At 39.1% G+C, this 12,456-nt stretch overlaps 1 pseudogene; it reads right to left on the reverse strand.

Annotated features, from left to right (window-relative positions):
* Positions 1 to 7,917: 7,917 nt before the first annotated feature.
* Positions 7,918 to 9,535, reverse strand: LOC139734243 (uncharacterized; annotated as a pseudogene).
* Positions 9,536 to 12,456: the final 2,921 nt, after the last annotated feature.

Below are 12,456 nucleotides of genomic sequence, written 5' to 3' on the forward strand. Positions count from 1 at the left end.
CGATTTATGACTGGAAATTCTGCGGATTTTGCTGGCTCGTGCGAGCGCTGCACGCTTGCCGTGAGCTGGGTGGCCTTGTACACCCGCATGCAGGCCGGACAAGTCGCAGTGTCACATACCAGCCGGGGAGATACCACACACAGTCTTCACATCCACCAAGTATTGTAGTAACCCGCGCTGAGATGGTTTTAACAATTTGCACAAATCGAAAACTACACTAAAGGGCTTTTTACACTCGTAAATTTTTGCTTAGTGCCGTACCAACGGTGGGGATAAGGGGGGGGGGGGGGGGGGGGGGGGGGACTTAGCCCCACCATTGATACGGGACTGTCCTTAGCCCACTTTCTGTTTACACTCGTTTTTGCCAAAGATGCCCCACCGTTAGTCCGGTACTATCTGGCCCTGCAAAATAGCAGGGTTAGCACCGCAATTGCGGTGCCAAGCGTGTAAACAGAACGAAAAAAAAAAATCACTCGATTTTTTTTAGAGAGTATATATACAAAAAACATATATATATATATATATATATATATAGTTATACCACTGAAGTTTGTTTTTATGCATCTTTATTTCAGACATATTTAACGAAAATTACTAATATGACCGAAATTTTAAGCACAAACATACTCTTGCATTCGTAAGATTTATTATCATAAGTATTACATGTTTGAAGGTATACAATGTTTGAAAAGATCGCCAGCCTTGCTGTAGATTTGCCTGTTTATGAAATGTTTGCAGATACTTTTTTTTATGATAACATTTTTCGAAGTGCTCATAACTGGTATGTTTTTATTCTTTTTCAGCATTCCCTATATGACCAGAATGTCTGGGGGACTTTCCATTCAATATATATATAGAATTAAAAGCTTGTGTGGTGAACTGTATAAATATGTATACTTCTATAGTCCTTTTTCATATACTTATAATTAATTCCATGGAAATTGGGATGCAATGATCAACAAGAGATTATATCAATGTGTGATCACAAAGGTATGAGGCAACCCCCCCCCCACCTCCTCCTCCTCCTCCTCCTCCCGCTGAGCGAGATTGTCGGCGCTAACGAAACAATAATTTTTGCATGCATGAAAAGTCAGTTTCCTTTTCTTAATTACGCATCCCCCCCCCCCCCCCGCCTCCATAGGGGGAAAAAAAAAGCCTGGTTACGGGCGTGGTTTGACTCCATGACATCCAGGCAATCACACTTTGGTATTTAGAGGTTAATTTAAACATTACGTTTTATCTATGGTGGCCGATTTGAGTGAATCCTGGCGTTATCAACGGTGTTAAAGGGGAAGGCTAGTAACTGATCAGTGGGAATCAGTGGAAATGCTGGGAGATGATTGTTCCAATCCTTATGGGATTCATTCAAGAGTTCATTGTATATCTATTGTTGTGTGAAAATGATTTGCTTCAGAACGGTCTCATATTCAAGTAATGTGCAGATTAATGCTCCGTCACTGACCAGGGACGCTAACCTGGAAGCATTAAACTGCACATTACTTGAATATGAGACCATTCTGAAGCAAATCATTTTCACACAACAATAGATATACAATGAACTCTTGAATGAATCCCATAAGGATTGGAACAATCATCTCCCAGCATTTCCACTGATTCCCACTGATCAGTTACTAGCCTTCCCCTTTAAGATAATTATGTTTACACCATGTTGGTGTAAGAATTTTAACACCCTGATTTTGCCAGTTTATAAGTTATGTGACCTTGAAACGGGTGGTATCTAAGTCCACACTTTGGTATAAATGTTAAATTTATTGTTTTCAAGCTATATGTTTCTGTATTTCGTAGAATGATGTATACCGATAAGCCTTTTGTTTTATGGAAAGTTTTGAGCCTAATACCAATTTATGCCAGTTCTGAAATCTATACTGTAGGCCGACAGACATTGACAGAGCACGCCGTCTAGGCTTTTAATGGATGGATGATAATATAATGATGTTTATAACGAAAGCTTTGTTGAAAAAGTTGTGAGACATTGACATTACATATAATTAAATGGATTTCTTTTGGAAAGTTCCTTGTTTGCCACGTTTGTACAACTTGAAATGATCCTAGAAAAAAAAAATGGAAGAAACAGAAAGCAAGAAAAGAAAAAGAAAAAAGAAAAGGAATATTAGAATAAAACAGCGGAGGGCACTGGTATAATGCACGTAAATTTATTTGCATTGGATCTATTCTGCGTTTTATTTAGATGTTTTAATAATTGATCGCTATACATCAAAGACCTCACGAATCATTCATTTCAGTACATTATGAATAATGGCTATTTCATAACTTGTATACAGGGGAATCCCGTTCTAATGAGATCGGATACAACGACAATCCGTTTATAACGAGATAAATCGTCCGGTCCCAAACAAATTTACATGTTAGCCTACATGGAGATTTGCGAGATAATTTTCGGGCCTAAAAACGGAGAAAAGCAAAGAGAATTTGTGCGGATTTTTATACAACGACAACTTATTCTCTTTTAAGCCGAACTTAACAATGGGCAAAATCACGCTTTATTTCAACACCAGAAAAGGTTAATTTTCCGTAATTATTTGAACTATCGTTTCGTGCAAACAGACTAACATAATTATGCCAGTGCCAAACAGAAGCAATCAAGGTGATAACGGCGCTACAAGTTCATAAAGTCTCTTTCCGAGGGCCGTGATGGAACAGCATCGGAATATGTAGAAGCTATAGCCTTCGCTATTTATGCCGAAATGTCATCACAAACTCTATACAATTCGAATTAACGTTATCTAGTGGCTTAAACAAGAAAAAAATATGGTGTTTATATACAGTATAATGTTTACGTATGAACTATCCTAAATGTTTCCAAAGATATACGTAACGGGAATATCTGTGAGCGGCGAACAAAGCGAATTGTATGTTTTGGGAGCTTTGAACATGTTCAAAAATCCTTTGCGATAGAAAGAACTGCTTGTTAAAATTAAAACTGTTCTTGAGTTTGATCGCAACCTTACCGAGCCCTGACGAAAGTTAGAATCTGCCATTATTCGCTGCATGCTTTCGCAAACATTGGCCGCTCAGTTATATTACCCATTTACGTAACTTTGATAAGATGAATTGAATTAAATGTCAAAATTAAAATACGATGGGATCGTATGATAAAATTTTAATTAAGTCAACTATATATAGCCTATCGAAATACAAGTACTAATATTTCACTCGATTTTGCAATCCACAGTTAGCCGGTATCTATACGTGGTTTTCGTTTTCTTATAAAACGGCATTGACCCATCAAAGTCATCGGGTAAAACATTCACGCAAAGCACGCATTCAACCTCATGCATCACAACCGAGAAGCTGTTTTAATGTATAACAATTCTATTTTCAATTTTTCTTTTGAATTACCAGTTGCTACATTACTGTAAAGGAATGACTTTTGCACATAAAATAGTGACAGAAACTTAGAGTGTTCATGCAAAATCTAGTTGGGAACACCGCTTGATAGTCATTCACCACATAGAATGCAAGCCGTATGTGAGAGGAACAAAAGCGCGAGAAACGCTTTGATTGTACCGCGGGATTAGCGATTGATCGATCGGTTTTGGCGGCTTTGTTTGTTGAGCAGAATATGCGAAGTTGGCACGCCGCCGACTGAGTCGGACGTGCGAACATGGCACATAAAGAGTTAAAAAAAAAGGATAGACAGTAAATATGTAAGAATCTGCACGAAGATCAAAGACCGCACGTCTCTGAGCAAAATAAAAGACGTCTCTGAAAATTATTGTTTCATAAAATAAAGACATCCACTATACAAATTATGATAACATTAAAGAAAAATTATGTCTGGATGGGCTCAGTTAGTATAATAGGAACAAGTAGAACCAAGTTAACATGGGCGTGTTATAGTATCAGGAAAAATGAAGCTTCCTGAAAGATGTTGAAAATATGTAAAAGAGTTTCAAATTTCAGATTTTCTGTTGACTGAGCAAGTGTAAACACATTGCCAGGACAGAAACTATGTTTTAAGACTAGTAACAGGTCAATAGTCTGTGATTATTACATAGTAGTCTGTACGTATTGTTTATGAGAGAGGCAGAAATGTAAGAAAAACAGGTTTAGATCAGAGCCGTTCTCTGAACAAATAGGATCTGCTCTCAAACCACTATCAATGACCCATCATGGCGAATTGGTGCCTATGTTCGTAGCACATAGGTTCCTCAATCCAAATATAATGCCAATATCTTGTAAAAATCAAACCCATTAAGAACTAATGAGCAAAGATGTTTACGTCAGAGACGTTACACTGAACGTTTTACATATTTTCAACTACTACAATAAGGAGTAGATCTTTCATTATTCCACAGTATATGGCCCTTGTATACATACATAATTCTAGGTAATTTACGCAATCTAAAAACATTGTTGATTATATCATTTTGATCAGAGACGTTCATTTGTGCGCACATTGTTCTTCCAGTGCATGATAAATTTATTTTGATATCATTTTAACTCTATCTTTTTTTTTTCTTACAGCAAGATGGGAAGACCGGATGGATTTTAAATGCTCCGAATATTAGAATTTCGTCCTGCTCAGGATCTTTATGCTCAGTCATGTTCATGGAGCCTACAAGTTCCAGACAACGGCCGTGGTACTGGCAAGAACGGACGGACATCTTGGAGGTGCCATCTGTTTACAAAATAATGACTATCCCAACCCCTGCTTCAGGTAGCAAGCGACGCAGTCGGTACCATGCACTGATTGAGGACATGGAATACCAAGTGGAGGGGAAATATAAGTCAATGTTATAATGCGGACTCTGTTTTTAATGCACATCACTACGTTTGCTTTTGAGCCTGTATAATCTGAGGCTTACACGCTAAGAAATAAATGTTCAAATTTGCACCAAATTTGTAATAGCAGCACACCGTGCGGTGCATACTTGCACCCTTAATTGTGCTTAATTGCACCCTTAATTAACTGCCTTTTTGAAGTTTTGCTAATTTCTGCAAACAAGTTCTCGTACAGTTGATAAGAATATGCAAATGAGTGAGCTAACCATGTCATAACCTCACAATTTCCCATTGATCGTGTAAAAAAAAAAATTCTGAAACATGATGCTATTCCTGGTTGATTACCTTCAGAATAGTGATCAGTTAGATATACCCGGATTTAAGCCTGGGGCATAATTATGTTTGAATGAAAAACTGAAAATTTCAAAATATTTATGTGCAAACATTATGGCAAGTTGTAAGAGAATGACAAGCTCAATTTGCTATTTGCATATTCATAATGACCGTTCAAAAACTGTTTTCTGAAAAATTAGCGAAACTTCAATACGTCATAACTTCCTTATTTTTTCTTGAGCCCGTAAGATTTTATTCTTTCTTATCAGCGGCTAGCTCATATCTGGGCTGAATTTCCCCTGTAATAACTATTTTTCTCTTAGAAGTAAGGTGAGATATTCTAGTGGTATTATCATTGAGGTTTGTAAGCCAAATACATGAGAAAAGGAAAAATACTAACATCTGTGATGAAACAAGAAAACGTCTATTAAGAATGTCACTTTACTTTATATAGATGGCCTTGATTACGCTTACTATTGTAACATTCAGTTACTAGATCTAGGGCCTACAGAAAAGTAGGTCTAGGCCTAAGGAATAATAAATACATTTTTGTTTATGATCAGATGCTCACCCAGTTCTGCTATTAAGCCTGACAATAAATCCAAATGGTGATGAACACACGTCAATCCAATTCCAACTAAGTTCCAATGTAGGGCCTACGGTACGTAATGCGGCATTAAAATCCACAGTGTAGGCGTAGCAGTTCAAACAATCAAGATTCGAAGCACAAAAAGCAAATATATTTACACAAGTTGTGGAGTAGTCTGGTTGTCTACTTGTTTACGATGTTCACTGTGCAGTGATGAAAGTGATACTGCACAACATTTTTCTGGTCAACATCAAGTTTGTTTGAAACAAAATTCATCGTTTGAGGAGAAGACTGTGAGCTTGGTGACGGTGACGGTACGATGAACGTAGATTTCGGTGACTGCGACAGTGTAACGTTAGACCTAACAACGCTAGTACTAGGCCTAGTGACGTCAGGCTTAGGGGGGTGTTTCACAAAGATTTAAGTTTGACTTAACTCATGCGTAAATCCCCAAACCCTGCGTAAATCCCTAAGTCCTGCGTAAATTTACGCAGGACTTTGAATCCTGTTTCACAAAGCTTAAGTCATGCGTAAGTCCCACCAAGTCCTGCGTAACTCTACGCATGGCCCGAAGCCATGCGTAAAGTCAGACTTAAATTCCAAAATGAGAAGTTCAAAAGCATAATCAACTCCTAATATTCATTAATTTCTTCCACTTTATCTTATCCTGAGTGAGATGGCAGTATTTTTAACAAACTAGAGAATCACTAGTTTCGTAGAGGGTCTACTCCTACACTATTCACTGAACAATGGTCCAAATTAAGAATAGTCATAAAAATAGATCCCTACCTACAAATGTACTGATAGTTTGAACTGTTAAGTTAAACCAAAATTTTAGCTCATAAAGAGCTATATAATTTACATGTATCTGGACTTTGGAAATTAATTATATTTCTACCAATCCTTTCTTGCCTGTGTTATCTTCTTAGCTGCTTACCCATGAATATTAATGCATGCCTATCCATTATAAATATCATGCATTCACAACAAATTAGAAAAACCTAACAAATTAGTTAGACCTATACTAGTTAGAAATATTATACCTCTTGTGTACAGGACGGGGCTGTGTCCATCTACACTAACTGGTTAGACCGATAAATTTGTCTCTTGTTCGGTATCTGTACAGTCTGTAATAAGGTCGACTGCATTAGCGACCGTATAAATACAGTTAACAAGAGGCTACCCGACAAGAGGCAGATTTATTGGTCTACCTCTACACATGACTGCCAATGAAATTAGCCAAGTTTCCATTTCTACGGTATCAGTTACATCTTAATGAATGCTTCTTTTTTTTTTCCTGGAAGCAAAAAACAAAACAACATAAGACATAACAACCCCCCCCCCCCCAGCATTTTGTGTCAGTTAGAGGAAACGGTTAGCCAATAGACAGTCACCTCTGCCTCGCATCAAAGGCTACAGTAACGTATACATGGAAAACGTATAGAGGTCTAGTAGTTTCTATGCCTAATCTTGATTGATGCAGTTCTCAAACACATTTCAAAATCCGAAAACGCATAAATTCATCAATTACTTCCCAATTCAACTCAGGGCCCAGCAATTGGACTTTAAAATTAGACCAATTGATAGCCACTAGCCATGATTTATTATGGTTCTAACTAACCTTGTACATGCAGTCTAGGGCAATCACGCACTTTGTTTTCTTCAAAATCATGAAGATGTGGCACTGTGCCCCTATCTTGATTAATAACACAGTGGTCAGTGCACAGACTCTACACTAACTGTTAGGCATAGCCATGTTTAATTGATAGTCATACTAATACTAGAACTGATAAGAGTTTATACGTAGACATAACAATACACAGCCCAGTTATTCGCACAGCGTATTATATGACAGCGTCTGGTCGGGCTAATGTAGACATTGTCTAATGACATGATCTATTATTAGTAATGTCATGAGCAGACTCTACAAATTACAATACAAGTACCGGTACAACACACACAGAGTTCATAATATTCAGTCCCTTCCTAATCTTTGATGAATCATCTCTTGCTCAAATTACATAATTTCAAGGACCTACCTAATGACTAACAGATTAAGCTACACTCACTTCTGTAGTTACGACCAACCCTAGCTAGTTGGAAAAGAAAACTTCTCTTCGTGTGCAACAAGAGGCTAGCCAGAATCCTCTTCTACCAAGGTCCACAGTTACCAATTGTGCAATGTGAATGGTTGTACAGAATGCAGAGATCATATCAGTGCCAGCTAGCTAGCTGCTGCGAGCTGCGCGAGCAACCGCATTCATCCTAACTTCCACACAGTCCAATATAAACACGTGGGACTAGAATAAAGAGGCCTCATGCACAAAAGATCTCTTATATCAAAATAATCATCAAACGAGCAGCTATTCATGTACAAAAGAAGAATAATATGAGTCAGTAAATGAGCACTGTGAATAACGAATGATACAGTAATGTCATATGAATCGTAGTTGCAGAAAATCAAAGCAATTTCCCTTCCAGAAATTACTCAAAAATCATCAGCAGACAACAAATGGCTAATTTGCATATTTTTGGCTCGTACATTATTATTCAAATCGAATAAGTCAGTCTTAGCCTAAGATTGACTTTGTGAAACAGACTTAAAAAGTCGCACTTAGACTAAGATTGACTAGCGCTAAGTCTGACTTACAAAGTGCGACCTTTGTGAAACAGGCCCCAGGTCCAACACCCAGATCAGCATTAGGCCTAGATTTCCGCAGAGGCGGAGGCGTCACAGAGTCTGAGTGGCATTTTTCTGACAAGCATAAGCTCATTTTTCTTTTGTGTCCCTCTGGTACACGGGAGTAGTGTTTCAGACTGGTCTCGCTTTTATGTCCAGAAACGCTCATGATGTGTCTAGCCTCAAAACCATGCTCATCCAATGTTGTTATAGCCGTGGCTCTTAGGCAGTGGTTAGTGTAGATTCGTGACGTTTTAGCTTCAGTGCTAATGGTCTTCATTTTGTTTCCCAAAGCGTTCTTGCCAACAACCTGGCGATCGTACCATGGCAAGTCTTGTATTCTACCTTCCTCCTCTTCATCGTTGTCGTTAGATACGCGTAGTGGTGGTACACTAGATTTAGGTCGTTGCCAGAAATAGGGCACGTCTGGGTTTAAGTGGGACATGTATTCACAGAACGACTTTACTGGGCAATTTTCATCATTTGTTTCGTACATCCGTCCACACTGGCTCCTCGCATCATCATCCTTCTCTCCCCTCTGATTTTTTGTCAATTTGTCCTTTGCTAGGTAGACATACCTTCTATCACTTGAATCTGTACCGATTTCAAAATCAGTCTTTTTTAAATCTCTGAGATTTTCCCGACCTCTGTTGCACAGATGTAACATTGTATTCACAAACACAGTGTTTTGTAGTCCTCTCGGGGTAGTACGATCCAAAGCTGATGAAGACAAAATTTTGTCAAAATCTTGTCTGCTAATGGGTTCCGTGTTGTGTAGTTGCTCCCTTTCCTTCAGTCTTTAGCTTGTGTAAGACTGCAGCAAAAATGTCATTCGCACGTTTAAAGTCTCCGCTATTTACAATGTCCATTGACTTTGTTTTGAAAAAGTGTCTCTGTAGGCCATAGCGAATCGTGATCATAGACCTTTTCGCGTACAATTCACCATTTGTGCGGCGCATCTCTGCGTAGAACCGTCGCAGGCATTCACATAGGTCCTGCTCCGTGTAGTCATTTTCCACTTGTTCAATGTCAATTGCCCTCGCTCTGCAGTAAGAACTGAATTTGTCCAACGCTTTCTTCACGACATTTTTGGTGGATTTGGAATCCTTGTCACCCAAACGTTTTGCAAGCTCGTCATCGGTCATCAAGCGAAAACGGGGCTCCATTTTGAAGTGTATCTAAATCAACACTTGGCGGGCTGATTTGGTGTGCACGTAATGGATACGTAGTAGCTAGTTAAAAGTAGGCCTACGGTATACGTCACGTCCCGGCCGCGTGTTTTTTTTTTAGACGGCACAGATTGGGGACCCTATCCCTAAACCTAACCCTAATCCTAATCCTAACCCTAACCATCAAACCCTAACCTAACCCTAACCCTAACCCTGACCCCAACCCTAACCCTAACCCTAACCCTAACCCTAACCCTAACCCTGACCCCAACCCTAACCCTAACCCTAACCCTAACCCTAACCATAAACCCTAACCCAACGTTTTTCCCATAGGTTTAACATGCCCTAATCTGTGCCGTCTTTAAAAAAACGCGTCCCGGCCAGGCCGCCGGCCGGACGACCAGCACAGATGATAAACTATCGATCGAGACTACCGATATCGATAGCAATCGTTTGCTAGTCCCAGTTACCGGTGTGGTCCCACACCCTTATATTGATGTAATTGTTCGTATTTCAACCGTTAGAGGGCGACACACATGAAAAAATATATTCATTTGACCAGTTGGTCAATATAACGAGCTGGGAAAATATAACATTTGCGATCCTCGCAAACAGCATCACGTGATGAGCTCTCGACCAATCACATACCAGAAACTGTCTGAGCCATCTAATATATATATATATATATATATATATATATATGTGTGTGTGTGTGTGACCCTGCACCTCAAAACAAACAAAAAGTAGCCAGACATCTTTAGTTAAGAGCATATTCTGAAAGAGCAGACTTTAAGCTTTAAAATGATGCATAACTAAAATCAAATGGACTCTAGTAACCTATCTAAATATTGGAAAGCACAAACTAAGGAAAAGTGTGAACTGAGAAAAGAGGCTCTGAGGTACAGTGTATATTCAAGCGCTTAATCTTTACTAAACCGTGCTGGCTGTGCGATGAATGGGACAAAAAACAGGAAGTAAACCACCAGAGTAACAACAATGAAGGGATTATCAGATTAAACGGAAATTAAGCATGCCTCATTAACACATTCTGTCCATGATTAATGTCAACTTTCAAAGCAGTAGCACTATCCTTTCAAAAGTTATTAGAGTTGAAAGTGAAGAGTGTGGACAAGGTTTTTCAGAAATGAAAAAGAGATTCTAAAGACACACCTAATCACATTATTCCACCAAAAATGTTCGAGATAAACTGCTAAAAAACCCCACTAGTCTAGGTGCCAAAGCCACTTTTTGGGCCTAACCTTGTTTTACCGTCCACCCAATGTTTTTTGATGGTTATACCCTATTTCGAGGGTGCTGAATCCGAATCTGGATGATGCAACTCTTGCATCCTTGAGGGTTTCGAGATATTCAAGATGGCCGCCAAAATGGCCGCCCAAACCGGAAATTCCCATGTATTTCCTTCTAAATGGTGAGAAATTGAAAAAAATTCATGGTTTTACCCTATTTCGATGATGCTGAATCCGAATCTGGATGATGCAACTCTTGCATCCTTCAGGGTTTATGAGATATTCAAGATGGCCGCCAAAGTGGCCGCCGAAATGACCGCCAATTAAAACCAGAAATTCCGATGTATTTCCTTCTAAATGGTGAGAAATTGAGAACAATTCATGGTTTTACCCTATTTCGATGGTGCTGAATCCGAATCTGGATGATGCAACTCTTGCATCCTTGAGGGTTTTGAGATATTCAAGATGGCCGCCAAAGTGGCCGCCGAAATGACCACCAATTAAAACCAGAAATTCTGATGTATTTCCCTCTAAATGGTGAGAAATTGAAAACAATTGATGGTTTTACCCTGTTTGGAAGGTGCTGAATCCGAGTCTGGATGATGCAACTCCTTCGTCCTTGAGGATTTTGGAATATTCAAGATGGCCGCCAAAATAGACGCCCAAACCGGAAATTCCCATGTATTTCGTTCTAAATGGTGAGAAATTGAGAACAATTCATGGTTTTACCCTATTTCGATGGTGCTGAATCCGAATCTGGATGATGCAACTCTTGCATCCTCGAGGGTTTTGAGATATTCAAGATGGCCGCCAAAGTGGCCGCCGAAATTACCACCAATTAAAACCAGAAATTCTGATGTATTTCCCTCTAAATGGTGAGAAATTGAAAACAATTGATGGTTTTACCCTGTTTGGAAGGTGCTGAATCCGAGTCTGGATGATGCAACTCCTTCGTCCTTAAGGATTTTGAGATATTCAAGATGGCCGCCAAAATGGCCGCCCAAACCGGTAATTCCCATGTATTTCGTTCTAAATGGTGAGAAATTGAAAACAATTCATGGTTTTACCCTATTTTCTGAATCCGAATCTGGATGATGCAACTCTTGCATCCTTGAGGGTTTTGAGATATTCAAGATGGCCGCCAAAGTGGCCGCCGAAATGACCGCCAATTGAAACCAGAAATTCCGATGTATTTCCTACTAAATGGTGAGAAATTGAAAACAATTCATGGTTTTACCCTCTTTGGAGGGTGCTGAATCCGAATCTGGATGATGCAACTCCTTCATCCTTGAGGATTTTGAGATATTCAAGATGGCCGCCAAAATGGCCGCCAAGACCGGAAATTCTCACGTATTTCATTCTCAATGGTTCAAAATTGGAACAATTGATGGTTCTATCCTATTCCGATTTCAAAATGGTCGCCAAAACCGGAAATTTCCACGTATTTCAATTTTGATGTTTCGCAATTGAGAACATTTTTTATTGATGATTCTATCCTATTTCGATCACTGTGCTAAATGCGAATCTGGACGAAACCACCCTTGCATCATTGAGAATTTGGAGATATTCAAGATAGCAAAAATGCTCGACAGAATGGTGAGAAATTGATAACAATTGATGGTTTTACCCTATTTCAGGTTTTCGTCAATGGCAAAATCTAAACCCAACCAT

This window comes from Diadema antillarum, unplaced genomic scaffold, assembly GCF_040938485.1.
Source record: "Diadema antillarum isolate AM-2024a unplaced genomic scaffold, OU_Dant_1.0 seq00000515_RagTag, whole genome shotgun sequence".
NCBI lineage: Eukaryota > Metazoa > Echinodermata > Echinoidea > Diadematoida > Diadematidae > Diadema > Diadema antillarum.